Source organism: Octopus sinensis, linkage group LG1, assembly GCF_006345805.1.
Source record: "Octopus sinensis linkage group LG1, ASM634580v1, whole genome shotgun sequence".
In the NCBI taxonomy this organism is placed as follows: Eukaryota; Metazoa; Mollusca; class Cephalopoda; order Octopoda; family Octopodidae; genus Octopus; species Octopus sinensis.
In genome coordinates, this window is record NC_042997.1 from 44,728,910 (window position 1) to 44,747,196 (window position 18,287).

Below are 18,287 nucleotides of genomic sequence, written 5' to 3' on the forward strand. Positions count from 1 at the left end.
ACAGTTTACAAAGCATTGCTTACCCATGCTTTTCAATTGAACTGAATTAAGCTTTGTAAGTGTTTGACGAAACATGCTTATTGGGAAATTTGTAAGTTCGAGTAAATTTCTTTTTTTAAGTATCACCATTCTAGGTATTTATAGTCCGGTGGAATTGAGAAATCAACTCGTAAATAAGCGAAACCTTCGAATTCATCACTGTGCGTACACACACACACACACACACACAACACACACACACACACACTCACACTCTCACACACACACACACACACACACTCAGAGTCACATATCTATGTATGTATTTTATGTATGTTTGTAAATAATCAAACCAAATGTTCATCATTTCAAGCCACTCACCCAAAGAGTATTTCTGCCAAATTTGGTGAAAATCCGTTCAGCCGTTTTCCTGTAATTTTATAAACCCACAGACAAACAGACAAAGATGAGTGATTCCAATACCCTGCTTTCGCTTACGCGCAGGGTAGCTATGTTATGTATTGTTCTTAAATCGTACACAGGTGGCTAACATTTAGTAACTTGAAGCTCCATTTCCTTCTTCAGGCTAAGAAGCGGTTTTAAGATGGTTCCAGTTTCAGAATAACAAAACAAGAATATATTCCACAACAGAAACAGCAACAGAAACCATTTATATATTTATAGAGTAGCGTTTATGCCTCCATTATCCTCGCTGTATCCTTTCCTTATTCATTATACCTGAGTAGAGACATGAAGGAGGTTTGGTTGTTATTTACAGCTCGTCAACTGACCACGTAGAATTGGCATTCTTGACCTGTATATTTGGAGGATCTTATATTTAATATTGGTTTCAAATTTTGACACAAGGCCAGCAATTTCGAAGGAGAGGGCGTTTTAATTATATCCTCAAAAGAATAAAAGTCTAAATCGACCTCGTCAGAATTTGAACTCAGAACATAAAGCCGGACGAACTGCGTGCTAATGATTCTGCCAGATTGCCGCCTTTAAAGGTATTATAATTTTTATATATAAAGGAATCCACAGTGGCTGACGTGTTTTCGCCGCTCCTGACCTGTCAGCGGCCAAAGACACAGAAGACACAGAATAACAAATACAACCCAGCAGGATTACTGATAAACAACTGTAATTACTGGAAGATCTACTACTTTCTGTGAGTAATTTGAATTTCCCTCAAAATAAGTTAAAGAATTCCAAACCTACAGTTTGGGACAAAAATTTTAGAATCATAAATATCTCCATTTTTTGTGTGAACATTTTGCCGTCACCTCTTCCTTGAGTATCAGATTATGTAAAATGCCTTTATTGTAACAACACAATTAAATGCACGCTAAAAGTATGACACCACAATTAAATGCACGCTAAAAGTATGGACGTAAACACCAGCTAACCTTTATCTTCTTCTTGACATACCTTTTATTGCAATCGCATTATTAAACACGTGGAGAATAAGAAGAAAAAAAAGAAAAAGAAAAGAAAAAATACTATTTATAGTTTCGCTCTGCTCGTACATGACTCTATTCACAAGTACTGTTTATAGTCGGCCCCTCCTTTGATTTTTCTCAAAGTCAAGGTCACTGTTTCACAAGTTCCATCAACACTGTTGCGGTCAATTTGAACTCTATTTGACCGACCGTTCTTCATCTCACTTTATGAGCTATTACTACTGCTGCTATCAGAATTTACTGCAGTTACTACTATCGCTACAATTAGAAACATTCAAGTTGACGATGACACCGAAATGTCTTTCCCCGTGTCTGAATTATACCGGTGGCACCAACGAAAAATTCCTTTCTTTCTCTGTGCTGGGAGAAAAGAGAATTTACTATAAAAACAAACCCCCAGCCCTCCCTCCAACGTATAATTTACTTTAAAAAGAAATACTTTAAAAGGGAAAAACCTGAGAAAAAAAAGAAAAATTAATAATCTAATTTAACGATAGACAAAAACATGTGCCTTCTCGCACATAAACACAGTATTCACACATGCGCAGATGCAATTATTGAAGTACTAAATGGCACGTCAAATGATATTTAATCGTGTGGAACATGTTACATGCATATCAATATTCTAAAGTTTGGACATACTATCCCTTATCCTAAAGCTGCTTCAGACAATTAGGAAGGGTTCCCGACTCGTTGCACCGTCTGCTTTCAATCTTGGATTGTGATTCGGCTCAGCCCAAACTCTCTCAGATTTTGTCTGCTGTTGCCTACTCCTACAAGGATTGCACCTGTTTTTTTGTTCCTGATTTAACCCCGATTTGTCCTAGAGCCCATAGAAGATTGTTTTTAGTCAACCATCCATCATGTCAGCTACCTACGCATCGAAACTGAGATCTGCAAGTAGGGCTTCTCATCAAGATGATGGTCCTACCAATAGTCATCTCAACGAGCAGTTGCTGTTGCTCAAACAAGAGGTTGAGCACCTAAAGTCTGTTGTTGCTCTCTTACTGAATAAACAGTCTCCTGTTGACGCAGAGTCACCCTTGATTTCTTCCCTGGAGACGTCCAAACCGAAGGGAACAAAATCGAAGCGGCCAAAGAAGGCGAAGGAACCGGCGGTCGTTTCTGCACATGATCGTTCCCGTGCGGATTCTTCCTCATCTGCCTTTTCGGTCCCGGAGGTTCCCCAACCTAATTTGAGGAGCGTAGACTCAAACCCACCTGAAGACCGTTGTTCTCCCCAAAAGAGGAAACGTCGTCAAAACTCCAGTGGGGCGGATTTAGCTATGAAACCTGACCACGATAAACGGTCTCCTGTTGACGCAGTCACCCTTGATTTCTTCCCTGGAGACGTCCAAACCGAAGGGAACAAAATCGAAGCGGCCAAAGAAGGCGAAGGAACCGGCGGTCGTTCCTGCACATGATCGTTCCTGTGCGGATTCTTCCTCATCTGCCTTTTCGGTCCCAGAGGTTCCCCAACCTAGTTTGAGGAGCGTAGACTCAAACCCACCTGAAGACCGTTGTTCTCCCCAAAAGAAGAAACGTAGTCAAAACTCCAGAGGGGCAGATTTGGCTATGAAACCTGATCACGATAAAATCTGTTTGGATTCTCCTTCACTTGTCCTTCACATTAATGCCATTGCTCAACCAATTCTGAACGATCTCGATGTGAGTTCATCTGGGGAGTGGTGCTCCCCCAAACCGAAGAAGAGGCAGTGCAGTTCCAAACCAGGCGGGAAAATTATGACCACTAAATCCATTCCGATCGACCCCACAGGCCGACATAAGTCCGATGGCTATGAAACCACCTTTTCGAAATCCTCCAATGAAGAATCGAATACCGCAGCTCATAGTAGAGAACTTTTTGCCCACTCAAGATCAGCAATAATATATGGCAAAGCTGAATCCACCTGTGATACAGGCATGAACCGCCTAAAAGATGACATTAATTTTGTTTCCATTTTGGTTGGAGAATTGTTCTCTGTGAACGAAAATGTCAGTGTTCTTAAGGTCGCTCGGCTAGGAAGATTCCAAGCGAACCCAACCGCAGATACTAGACCACGCCCAATAAGGGTAATCTTTTCTTCTGATCGGGAGGCTTCAGTCTTTCTGAACAGAGCTCAGACGCATGCCTGGGAGGACCCCAATATGGGTTTTCGCGAGGAATACTCAATAAGAGAGAGAATTCGCCGGAGGAACCTGATATCCGAACTAAAGATGAGGAAACAAATGGGATAGAAGGGTTTACGAATCCAAGATGGACAGATAATCAAGTCCTACCTCTGGTCCCATGCTGTAGTGCTGACAGGGAAAGTGATGTGAGGGCAAATCGAAGTGAAGTTGATACCCCCCGTCAACGATGCTATCTCTGATGCCCTTTATTCTGCTTGTTCCCCAACTCCCGCCCCTCAGACTTCACAGCTCAGCATCGTCTACACCAACTCGTGCTCCTTATTCCCAAAGTTCAGTGAACTATTTACACTGGCCATACGTGACTCCCCTGATGTGATAGCTATCACCGAGACTTGGCTGACTCCAGCAGTAAAGGACTCAGAAATCCACCTGCAGGGCTACGTCCTTTTCAGATGTGACAGAGGAAAAAGGCGAAGTGGAAGTGTTGTTGTGTATGTTAAGTCTGAGCACAAACCGTCCTGCGGTATTCTACCCACAAATGCTCAACCTACAACAAAATTCGATGCCGTCTATTGCAAGCTGAGCCTATCTGAGTTTTGCCTGCCCGTGTTGGCTGTCTACAGGCCGCCTCTAGCCAACCCCCAGGACGATGCTCATCTACTCGAAGCGATAAGATTCGTTTCAGCTTCGCATGACTGCTTGGTACTAGGCGACTTCAACGCTCCCACGATCGATTGGCCCGCATCAATTTGTACAACATCTTCCCGGTTCGGCCAGGCCCTTCTTGACGTGGCTGAAGATTGTTTTCTATCGCAACATGTTGAATATCCGACAAGGCATCGGTTTGGGCAGCAGCCATCTATGCTAGATCTGGTATTCTCCCGCTATCCAAGATCAGTGTCAGACGTATCTGTGTGCGCCCCTCTTGCCAAGAGTGATCATGCGGTCCTGAAGTTCGTCATGCACACACTTTTTCTACACCCACGATTACTTCGCTGCCACGTAGAGTCTTCTCTGCAATTAATCTTGAAATTCTAACTGAGGCTTCCGCGCTTCTGGACTGGCGATCCCTGATGACGTTGTCCTCAGTTGACGAACTATGGTCATCCCTCAAAGCATATGTAATCTGTTTGACTGACCAGGCAGTTCCCGTTGGGCTTTCCAAGAGGAAGAAACACAAGCCCTGGGTGACGAAGAAGGTTAAACGAGAACGTCGACTCAGAGATATTGCTTGGGCTGAATTCAAAAATCTGGATTCGACTGCAGCTTTTGAGGTGTACAAAACTCAACGAGACCGAGCCGTGAAAATTGGAAAGAAAGAACGCTTCAGTTATGAATACAAAATCGCGGCAAATGCCAGTAGCAATCCAAAAACCTTCTTTGCCCATGTCCAGCGGAATTCCCGCTTGAACAACCAGATTGCAACGTTGGTAGACTCAACAGGCGTATCGATTGAGGACCCTTATCAACAGAGTCAATTATTTGCCGAGGCTTTTTCAACTATTTTCAAACAAGATGATGGTCGTGAACCCCCTCCATTTGATAGATCGGTACCTCCAATGCTTCGATTGGTCATCACGCGGGACGAAGTCAAACGTGTTATTCAAGGCCTCGATGTCAACAAGGGTCACGGCCCTGACGGCATACACCCACGGGTTATCAAAGCGTTGGCTCCGGTCATCTGCGAGCCCTTAACACGACTATTCAATATGTCATTGGCGACGGGTGTTATACCTGCAGACTGGAGAACAGCGATAATCTGCCCAATTTTCAAGAAAGGGAGCCGCGAAGACCCGCTTAACTACCGACCGGTTTCCCTTACATCAATAATCAGCAAGATGTTCGAAACCATCCTTAAGAAAAGTATGATGCTCCACCTCCTAAACACAGCCTCGATCACTGATTCCCAACACGGCTTCGTGCCGAAGAGATCATGCTTGACCAACTTACTAGTAATGGAAGAATTGGTGACGCGCATCCTCGATGATAGTGATGCTGTTGACATCGTTTTATTGGACTTTGCCAAAGCTTTTGATTCGGTAAACCACCGCCTACTACTTGTCAAGCTTCAAGCATATAGTTTCCATCTGGATATTGTACGATGGGTTGGTGCCTTCCTCTCAGATCGCTCCTTCCAAGTTCAAGTTAATGGTTCGCGGTCCGACGTCTCCAGTGCGAGCAGTGGCGTGCCTCAAGGTTCAGTGCTTGGGCCCTTGTTGTTCTTAGTCTTCATAAATGACTTGCCCGACGACCTCACGCAACACACCCTTCTATTTGCCGACGATATCAAACTGGTCGCTCCTCGCGGTAGTATAGAGGATCTTCGTCGATGCCTCCACCAAATTTGGAAGTGGTCTAACGATTGGGACCTGTGTCTGAACGTGTCAAACTACTGTCATCTGCCTGTCGGCTCTACTCCTGCAACTCAGCTTGATTTCGAGCCGGGTCGTCTGCTGCTGGAGAGGACCGATCAGGTAAAGGACCTGGGTATCTTGGTGGATTCCTCCTTTTCGCCTTCGGCCCAGTGCGTCCATGCTGCCAACAAAGCGCGCGGAATTCTGTTTTTGATTCGACGGTCATTCGGAATGCTCACAGCAGCCATATTCCTACCACTCTATGTCACGCTGGTGAGACCCATATTGGAGTATGGGATTCAAGCCTCTTCTCCTTATCTCCTCAAAGACATACAGCATCTCGAAAGAGTCCAGAGGCTGGCTACCCGCATGGTTCATGGTCTCAAAAATTTGTCCTACGAAGAAAGGCTGAGGACGCTCGACCTTTATTCTCTTGAAAAACGCCGCCGCCGTGGTGATCTCATTCTCGCCCACAACATCATAAGCGGGAAGTGTAACCTCTCGAAAGAGCTGTTCTTCACTCCTGCTCCGGAGCGTCGGCTGCGGGGTCATTCCGAAAAGTTCTACCTGCGACGATTTCATCTCAATCGAAGGAGAGGAGCTTTCTCCGTCCGGGTTGCGGATCTGTGGAACAAGCTGCCAGACGAGATAGTGAAGATGCCGACGACCGCTTTGTTCAAAGCCTCCCTGGACCTCAAGTGGCCTGAACTCTTTACATGAACACCACCCTGTACTTAACTCCATGTCCCCCTACATGGCCTTGCTATTTGCTTTTGAGCCAAATTAACTAACTAACTTTCCAAAGACAATTCATTGATTTCCAAATTATCTATATACCTAGAGTTCAAACTTCCGTATGTTTTATTGTCATACAACAGTTTATTTCTTCAATCACATTCAGCACTATACTTCAATGGCTTGTCCATTTATCAATGAAAAAGTCGAGATCTCTATTGTTGGGCTATTTTGTCTCTGACAGGCTTTCCTCTGTGGCACCTACAACAGTATAATAATAATAATGATAATAATAACACAGGAGCTGGACGTACCCCACAACCGGAATATTCCAACAGACGGCCATCCATGCTCGTCACCAAATAATCAAAAGAAAAAGAAGGAAAAATGGTCTAGGGAAGATAATAAAGAAGTTCTTGCGGCCTTCTACCATGCCATATATTTCCCCACAGATAAGTCTAGCACTGTACAAACATACAAAAACTGGAGACAGAAACACCCTGAAGCAAGACCCTACATAGACAGTAACAAGCTTGCCAATGTTAGAAGAAACATTATAAAAAAGAAATTACTGACTGAAGTAGAGATTGATCAAGTTAGACAAGCAATATCGGATAAAATGAACGAAGCTGCAGCTAGAGAAGATAATACAGAGGAAATGATTATAGACCAGCCCAGGGCGGATAAAAACGAAGTAAGGATTGAAAGAGTTAGTATAAGTGATAGGCAAAGTGAAATACTCCCTGAACCAATCATAAACACTAAGACAGATGAACATCAAATAGATAAAGAATGTCACACAAATATTAACCCAACAGAACTACATGAGCTAAAAAATCAAATCATGATTGAATGGGTGAAAATTAAAGAAACCAGTATGGATGAACGCGATACACTCCCTAAAATCCGCAACTCTAACCAAAACATGAAAATAATTGGTAAAACCCGGCTTGCACTTAAGGATATAATTTCAGCTAATGATGTTGATATCACAAACCTCAACCACCTATACTATGCATCCGCGAAAATCTCAACGATCCTATGTGGTGTGAAGATTAGAAAACGGCAACATTCCCACAAAAAGCCTTCTTGGCAAGAGCGTTTGCAACAACAAATTAAACTATTTAGATCTGACATTGAATATTTGAAAAACCTTAAGGTTCATAAGAGTACCAAACCTACAAAAACCCCCAAATTAATGAAAAAATATAATATGAAAACTATACTTGATATTGATGCCACCATAGAAACCATCAAGCAAAAGGTATCTGCTAAAGCTGCCTGCATAGCGAGGTATGAAAAGCGTGTTAGATTTTTTAAGGACAACAACATGTTCAAAAATAACCCCAAAAATTTTTACAGGAAGATAGGAAAAACAGCAGTTACTGTAAGGTCTGTACCATCAAAAGAAGAAGTGCAGGGATTTTGGAATAAAATTTGGGCAGAAGAAAAGGCCCCCTGGATTGATAGAATATCTAAAGAATTGGACTCCTTAGAATAGCAAAAGTGGGAAGGTGTCACGGTAGAAGATATAAGATCTGCTCTCAAGAGGTCAAGCAAATGGAAGTCTCCAGGAAAGGATAAAATTCCTAACTTCTGGTTGAATGCCTTCCCAGAGAGCCATGAACTGCTAACAGAATTTTACAATGATGTTTTGCAACACCCTAGTAGGATGCCTCCTTGGCTAGTTAATGGGTTAACATTTCTGCTTCCAAAAAGTGAAGAAACAAACGAACCAAAAAACTATAGACCCATAACAGCTATGTATAAAACGCTAACATCTGTCCTGACGGAATATACTTATAGTTTTTTAACAGACAGCAGCATATTCCCTAATGAACAGAAAGGATGTAAACGTGGATCCTACGGTTGTAAAGATCAACTACTCATCAATAAGATGATCTTAGAAGATTGTCACAAACGACACAAAAACTTATCAATAGCCTGGATAGACTATAAAAAGGCTTTTGATAGCATACCACATAGCTGGATTAAGAAATGCCTGGAAATGTATAAGATAGCACCTACTATGCGAAACTTTTTGACTGTAAGTATGAGATCATGGAGAACCACACTAACTTTGAACAGTGACAATGAATCTCTAAATGCTGGTGATGTAAAAATTTCATGTGGCATTTTCCAGGGTGACTCACTATCACCACTCCTCTTTTGTTTAGCCTTAATACCTCTCTCAAAACTGATCAATGACGCGCAGTACGGATATAAAATGTTTGATAAAAATATAAATCATCTCATTTACATGGATGATTTAAAGCTTTTTGCAAAAAAATGACCAACGACTCAAGGGCTTACTAGCGATAGTGAAACAATTCAGTGATGACATCAGAATGCAATTTGGCCTCGATAAATGTGCAAAAGCTACCTTTATCAAAGGAAAAATGACAGAAACATCTAACGTTAACCTTGACCAGCAGAATGTCATAAAAGAATTAGACCCAGCGGAGAACTACAAGTACCTAGGGGTAATTAAAGGGGACGGAATAAGGCATTCAGAGATGAAGGAAAGGATCAAGAGAGAATATTATCGAAGAGTGAGAGCAATACTCAAGACAGAGCTGAATGCGAGAAACAGGATCGAAGCGATCAATGCATTAGCCATACCAGTCGTGACTTACAGTTTCAATATCGTTAATGGTCAATTACTGAAATATGTCAGCTTGACAGAAAAATACGAAAACTGTTGACAATGCATAGAATGCACCACCCTAACAGATACAGAACGACTTTATCTGCCAAGAAAAGAGGGAGGCCATGGTCTTTTATAACTGGCAATAATAATGAAGATTGCTATAATTGGCCTAGACACCTACCTGAAAAACTCTGAGGACTGGATGTTAAAACTTGTCTCAAAACATGAAAACAAGAAAGCATCATACTCAGTAACAAAACAGGCAAAGGAATATCTAAGTGAATTCCGAATACAACAAATTTCGGAATTAGAGATAGACATACAAGAAACAGGCACAGACAAAGCTAAGCGCATGAAAACCCGTGCTAAAACTACTGCCTTAGATATTCTGAATGATAAATGGCAAAAAAAACCTCTCTATGGCAAATACCCAAAGAGAGCAAATAATGCAGATGTTGACAAAGCCCTGACCCATCAATGGCTAATGGCCTCTGGCTTAAAATCTGAAACAGAGGGGTTTATCATAGCAGCTCAAGATCAATGCCTACCAACAAGAAACTACCAGGCCAGCATATTAAAGATTAGAAGCAGTCCAACGTGTCGTGTCTGCCAGCAACAAAATGAAACCATTGACCATGTGGTCTCCAAGTGCAGTCTTCTAGCGCCTACAGAGTATCTCAACAGACACGATAGAGCTGCACAATATATTCACTGGGTAATCTGCAAAAACCTGGATTGCCCCATGAAAAAAACTGGTGGGAACACAAACCACCTCCAGTACTTGAAAATGACCACATCTCACTCCTCTGGAACTTCACCATTCAAACTGACAGAAAGATAGATGCAAATAGGCCAGACATCATATTGAAAGACTTCAGACAAAGAACATGCCTCCTCATTGATATGACTGTCCCAATCGATATAAACGTATCTGTCAAGACCTACCAAAAACTGAGCAAATATAAAGATCTTGAAATAGAAATCAGCAAAATGTGGAACCTGAAGACTAAAACAATACCTGTTGTCATAGGTGCCCTGGGAATGATAGCGAAAGGGGCTGATTGCTACCTAACTCAGATACCAGGAAACCCCAAAATGGCAGAAATTCAAAAGATAGTGCTCATGGAAACTGCTCATATCCTACGCAAAATACTCTCTATGTAATCCCAAGGTTTAAAACAAACAATTTTTAAAAAAAATATTTATTAGACATTCACTAGTACACTCCCCCCCCCCAATATATGGCACACTAGGCATAACAACAACGTGAACTTCCAACCTGTTGTCACTCTCTATGTAATCCCAAGGTTTAAAACAAACTTTTTAATTTTTTTTATTTATTTTTTTTTATGTATTAGACATTTACTAGTACAACACCAAAAAAAAAAAAAACCCAAATATATGGCACAGAACTTCCAACCTGTTGTCTCTTGAGGTCTCTGGGTGAGACTTGGAGCCAACTTGTACAGACATAAAGCAAAAGTCAAACATAGAATAATAATAATAATAATAATAATAATAATAATAATAATATTGATAACTGTGTGCGGTGTGTTTCCCTTCAGATGGTCTGCCTAATGTATAGAAATAGGTGTATATTATTTCTGTATACTCCTCTCATGTCTATTTGATCCTCTTACATTTTTCTTTCTCTGGCGGGTGTGACGGTGGACTTGGAGGGTTCGAGTTGGGGTAGTTCTCGTTCAAGTGACCATCCAGCTTCGTATTCAGTGAAGAGCTAGCGCCAGAGGATGACTTTTCGATCCTGGGCTGGCTCTCTCCTGGGCGACGCGCTTCCAGATTAATAATAGGACAAGCGATTTGGTGTGCTGTCGTAGTTCTCCTTTCTGTTCCGTTGAGCATATTTGTGCTACATTTAGATTATTGGTATCGAACCCTGTATTGAGGAAGATTTGGAGACGGTTGTAGCCACTGTTACTATTGTCGACTCCGTCATTAATACTGTTACGGTTACTTTAACCTTGCTATTATAAGCATTGCTCGTGGAGGCGCAATGGTCCAGTGGTTAAGGCAGCGAACTCGTATTCGGAGGATCGCGGTTTCGATTCCCAGACCGGGCGTTGTGTGTGTTTATTGAGCGAAAACACCTAAAGCTCCACGAGGCTCCGGCACGGGGTGGTGGCGACCCCTGTTGTACTCTTTCGCTCCAACTTTCTCTCACTCTCTCTTGTTTCTTGAGTAACGCTGCGATGGACTGGAGTCCCGTCCAGCTGGGCTGGAACACATGCGCCACAGAAACCGGGAAAACGGGCCCTTGGGCCTGGCTAGGCTTGAAAAGGGCGCATAAATAAATAAATAAATTACCGCCAATAGTGCCTTGATTTGTAGCCATGGCAACAGTATAACCATTATTAATTAAAACCTGCCGTCTTTGCTCCAACAACTGTGTGGTATGATTAAATGTTGTTTAGTTTCGACTTTTGCCTTGTACTTGAGATAATCATAAATATGTAAGGATTGAAATAGTAAGCGGAAGGGAAGCAGCTTGGTGAATAGACCAAATTCCACAGGTCTGTAAATAGGTTCGGCAGGGGAGAAGGAGATCATCAATAGGCCTTCGCATTCCTGTGAAATAAGGAGACAACAGAAGCCTCACGCTATTGGTGGGGTCAGCAGAGGTCGAATGTGTTTACTACTACTACTACTACTACTACTACCGATCAATGAGATCGTTCTTGAGAAGAACCAGTTCACCTTGTTCTATTTTTAATTACTGATAGAAAAAATATTAATACATATATATATATATATATATATATACACACACACACACACCCATACTGATGTTCACATCGTTGAATTTTTTAATTTCTGAATCTTTAAAAAAAAATTTTGAAATTTTCTTTTTTTTCTTTATAAGTTTTGCTGTGGTTTAAGTTTTCGTAATTGCGCAGTTTCTATATATTGGGAGGAGATATTTACCTCCTAAATTTTTATCGTGCATTTAATTGTGTTGTTGCAATAAAAGGTATGCTTACATATTCGAGTAGTCAGGGAGAAAAGAAAGGTAAAATGTTTACAGAAGGTCGTTGATATTAAAGTTTTTCAGTTTTGTAAAGTTGATTGTTCGGGTACTTGTCAATTGCCGTGGTCCCGGTTTTGCACACGCGAATTCGCGCGCGCGCGCGCGTCAGACGTAGGTACTCGATACTCGAGATCCTACGAGGTGACTTGCGCATGCGCAGTGCAGAATTCGCGCGTGCGCGTTAAACCCCCCCCCTAAAAAAAAGGTGTTGGATTTCACTAAAAATATATATATGTGTGTGTGTGTGTGTGTGTGTGTGTATATATAACATTTTCAATTTTACACAAAAAAATTACATAGTCGCTTTCCTCGCGGATTTACAGAGAAATGAATTAATTACTATTTTACAGAATAAAATTAATGAATTAATTATATAAATTAAATAATTCTTGAAAATTAATTAATATTAATAATATTTTTTGAACAAAGTAAATAATTTATAAAACTTGGTTAATAATTTTTTTTACACAAACGCGAACGCGAACGTATATAATTTGTGAAACTTTTTTTTTTTTTACAGACGTATATAATTTGGTAAACTTAATGAATTAATTTCTTCTCATCATCATCATCGTTTAACGTCCGTTCTCCATGCCAGCATGGGTTGGACGGTTCGACCGGGGATCTGGGAAGCCAGAAGGCTGCACCAGACTCCAGTCTTATCTGGCAATGTTTCTACAGCTGGATGCCCTTCCTAACGCCAACCACTCCGAGAGTGTAGTGGGTGCTTTTTACATGCCACCCGCACAGGTGCCAGGCGAGGCTGGCAACGGCCACGGTCGGATTGGTGCCAGTCGAGGCGGCTCTGGCATCGGCCACGATTCGGATAGTGCTTTTTACGTACCACCAGTCCAGGGGTCCTGGCATTTGCCGGGTGCCACACTTGCCCCAACATGTCTTCGCAAGCAAAGGGGGTTGGCATGGGTGCCTGTCGTGGGATGAGGTTCGATATCAACTTCGCTTGCCTCAACAGGTCTTTGTGTATAAATGTATAAATTTTTCGCACTAAATTCTTTCCGTAGAATTTATCAAAAAACGCGCAAAATTATTCCGTAGACTTTATCAAATTAAAAAACGCAAAATTAATATATTTTTTGAAATTGCAAATTATTTAGAATATAAAACAAATTAAGTTAAATTTTAAAAATAAATGTCATATACTTATACTCTGTAAGGTGCTGTGTTCACACTTCAATTTACTATTTTCTAGAAATGTTGCTTTTCTAATTGAAACAATTTTTCTCAATCTCCATTTAAAAGTCCATAATGCCTCTTGAGCCATATCAAAATGAACAACTTTGAATTACCCGGTGGTGGTGGTGGTGTGAGGTTCTAATTTTTTTTCTGATCTCTCTTTGCCCCCCCCCCTAGATGGAGGTGTGGTGGGGAGACAGATGAAAGATGTTTCATTCTCTACTATATATGTATATATATATATATATATATATATTTCTTAAACCTACACGATATAGTCTATAAATTTGGGATGTTTTTGAAAGATAATATATTTTGTCATCAGAATATATATACTTTCTCACACTACAATTAAGATATATTTATTTTAAATCGTTCATCTTTTCCCGCGACAACAAAAATTGGGCGCGAAAATTTTTCTAAATATTAGCTGAATGAACAACTGAGATAAAGAGGGGGCAAAGAGAGATCAGAAAAAAAATTAGAACCTCACACCACCACCACCACCGGGTAATTCAAAGTTGTTCATTTTGATATGGCTCAAGAGGCATTATGGACTTTTAAATGGAGATTGAGAAAAATTGTTTCAATTAGAAAAGCAACATTTCTAGAAAATAGTAAATTGAAGTGTGAACACAGCACCTTACAGAGTATAAGTATATGACATTTATTTTTAAAATTTAACTTAATTTGTTTTATATTCTAAATAATTTGCAATTTCAAAAAATATATTAATTTTGCGTTTTTTAATTTGATAAAGTCTACGGAATAATTTTGCGCGTTTTTTGATAAATTCTACGGAAAGAATTTAGTGCGAAAAATTTATACATTTATACACAAAGACCTGTTGAGGCAAGCGAAGTTGATATCGAACCTCATCCCACGACAGGCACCCATGCCAACCCCCTTTGCTTGCGAAGACATGTTGGGGCAAGTGTGGCACCCGGCAAATGCCAGGACCCCTGGACTGGTGGTACGTAAAAAGCACTATCCGAATCGTGGCCGATGCCAGAGCCGCCTCGACTGGCACCAATCCGACCGTGGCCGTTGCCAGCCTCGCCTGGCACCTGTGCGGGTGGCATGTAAAAAGCACCCACTACACTCTCGGAGTGGTTGGCGTTAGGAAGGGCATCCAGCTGTAGAAACATTGCCAGATAAGACTGGAGTCTGGTGCAGCCTTCTGGCTTCCCAGATCCCCGGTCGAACCGTCCAACCCATGCTGGCATGGAGAACGGACGTTAAACGATGATGATGATGAGAAGAAATTAATTCATTAAGTTTACCAAATTATATACGTCTGTAAAAAAAAAAAAGTTTCACAAATTATATACGTTCGCGTTCGCGTTTGTGTAAAAAAAATTATTAACCAAGTTTTATAAATTATTTACTTTGTTCAAAAAATATTATTAATATTAATTAATTTTCAAGAATTATTTAATTTATATAATTAATTCATTAATTTTATTCTGTAAAATAGTAATTAATTCATTTCTCTGTAAATCCGCGAGGAAAGCGACTATGTAATTTTTTTGTGTAAAATTGAAAATGTTATATATACACACACACACACACACACACACATATATATATTTTTAGTGAAATCCAACACCTTTTTTTTTAGGGGGGGGGTTTAACGCGCACGCGCGAATTCTGCACTGCGCATGCGCAAGTCACCTCGTAGGATCTCGAGTATCGAGTACCTACGTCTGACGCGCGCGCGCGCGCGAATTCGCGTGTGCAAAACCGGGACCACGGCAATTGACAAGTACCGATTGTTCGTATGTCCGATCAGAGAAACTGTAGTATTTTTAGAATAAAAAGGATGTGTTCATTTCCATTATTCAGACTAACGATTCTACCAGATTATTGCCTTGCCGTCATATAATATAATAAAACAATATATTGAATAATTAACAATGCGTCGAATAGCTATTCGATTCATTAGTAGTCATTCACATAGCTGACTATCCTCTTGAAAAGCTCCATCAATTTCTGGCATCGTGTCTATGTTAGAAATCATTAATATCAATCCAAGAGAGAATACGCGGTGTTAACGCTCTATTTCAGTCTACAGGGATTATATTCATCTTTCGGGCAATCAGAGCCACGTGTGCTTTCATAATCAATCTATCTGTATTAAATACTAGCAGTATCACCCGGCGTTGCTCGGGTTTGTAAGGGAAATAACTATATAAGCATTTTTAGAGAGTTATAGCCAAAAACTAGCAAAAAAACGCATTAAAATGGAAAAAAAAATGATGGTAAATTTTTTAAAAATCGTTGATTCATCGTAGACATTTTTAGAGAGTTACTTCCCTTATATAATAGCGAAAAAATGCATTAAAATGGAAAAAAATGATGGTAAATTTTTTTAAAAATCGTTGATTCATCGTAGACATTTTTAGAGAGTTACTTCCCTTATATAATAGCGAAAAAATGCATTAAAATGGAAAAAAATGATGGTAAATTTTTTTAAAAATCGTTGACTCATCGTAGACATTTTTAGAGAGTTACTTCCCTTATATAATAGCGAAAAAATGCATTAAAATGGAAAAAATGATGGTAAATTTTTTTTTAAATCGTAGACTCATCATAGACGCGTGCTAATACACAGAAGGGCTCGATATGAATCACGACTATAAGATACCCGGTTTTGGTTAAACTGCACCGCAAAATGTGGGAGTAGTTAGGAATCTAAATCGTAGGAGACAGACACACAACTTCAGTTTTATATATAAAGATGTGTGTGTGTGTGTGTGTGTGTGTGTGTGTGGTGTGTGTGTGTGTGTGTGTGTTATATGTCGTATGTTAAGAAGACTAGAAATCACGTCTCAAATGAGTAAAGTCAGTATCGATGGCCGTTGTTGCCAAGAAAGAGAAGGGAAAGACCTTGAAAGTTGAATATAACTAAAAAAAATAACGAGACCCATTGAGTTTGTTCCTTGGTGAGTACAGTGACAACTCCGATCATGTTTCGGTCATGTCAAACCTCATCAGCGAAGCATAGTCTAATACAGTCAACACCCTAAAACATGTAAGCCACAATGTATTCTAACAAGTTGCCATTGAATTTTCAAAATTCATCTTAACTAAGTCACAATCTATTAACGAGACATATTTGAGTTTTTAAAATTCGTTTTAACTAAGCCACAATCTGTTCTAACAAAACGCTTTCGAATTTTTAAAATTCGTCTTAACTAAGCCACACATTATTTTAACAAGGTACTTTAGAGTTTTTAAAAATTGTCTTAAGACACAGTTTATTCTAACAAGTCGCTTTTGAGTTTTTAAATTTCGTCTTAACTCTGTATTCCACAATAAAGAAGCAGAAGGAGTTGGAGGTGAGAACTGGGTGCTTTGGGGTTGTTGATGCAAAATTTATATGGGGATGGAAGCACTCCGTCGGTTACGACGATGAGGGTTCCGGTTGATCCGAATCAACGGAACAGCCTGCTTCGTGAAATTAACGTGTAAGTGGCTGATCACTCCACAGACACGTGTACCCTTAATGTAGTTCTCGGGGATATTCAGCGTGACACAGAGAGTGACAAGGCCGGCCCCTTGAAATACAGGTACAACAGAAACAGGAAGTAAGAGTGAGAGAAAGTTGTGGTGAAAGAATGCAGCAGGGATCACTATCATCCCCTGCCGGAGCCTCGTGGAGCTTTAGGTGTTTTCGCTCAATAAACACTCACAACGCCCGGTCTGGGAATCGAAACCGCGATCCTATGACCGCGAGTCCGCTGCCCTAACCACTGGGCCATTGCGCCTCCTCTCAAAATTTATATATAACCACAATAAAGTCCGTAAGCATGTGAGTTCATGGTCCAACATTTCTAAATGTTATACACACATACGTATATCTCTTCAAACTGAACATTGACCGTATGAACATAAATCGTACCAAATATTTTTTGACTCTTCAAAAATTGCACAGCTGTTATATGGAAGGCTAACTCTTTTATAGAGAGACAAGTCTGGAATTTATCTTTTTTTAAGCCATAAACTGGTGAAAATTACATTACTTTTTTTTTGAATGAACTTCATTGTTGAAAGGTACTAATTTAGATATTGCTATCGTTTATTTAGCAGAAGAGGTGGTGGTGCAATTTTTATTAACTAATTTCTTTTCTCCGTTACTTAGCCCATCTGTAACGCTTTCACATGATTAGTTGAAGGGAAGGTGAAGAGCGACAGAAAAAGGGGAGAGAAAAAGAGGGTAAGGCGAAGAGTGAGAATGAAAGAGGGAGAGTGCTGTGTATTAAAGTCTATAAAATTGTGCATAAAATAAAGTGTATATATAAAATGCATTAAGTAATCATTGTATTCCAATTTTCTTCACTTTTCAATGATTAGCAGATGTATCTTTTGATACAGACATAACACAGGCTACGCTCTCAGGTGTTTTGGATAAAGTTTTCATAATTAACCCAATAAGTTTATCATTAATTCCGTGAAATATTCACGGGTCCCGCTAGTGTAATATAAATGTGTATAACGTGAAGCTAGGTAAATTCACATTTTTAAAAATTGTGAATAAGAAATTTACAATAAATATTTGCAGAGTGAAGTTTAGATAAACACTAGAGATTTGAATTCATTTCTGTTGGTTGTTTTAAGGGGTTCCTCAGACAATAGGCTGTTTATGAAATTTTACATAGTTGTACGAAATCTGAGTTACCATATTCCTGCATTGGAAAATACCAAAAGTCTATTGTTTAGGTAGCTATTAA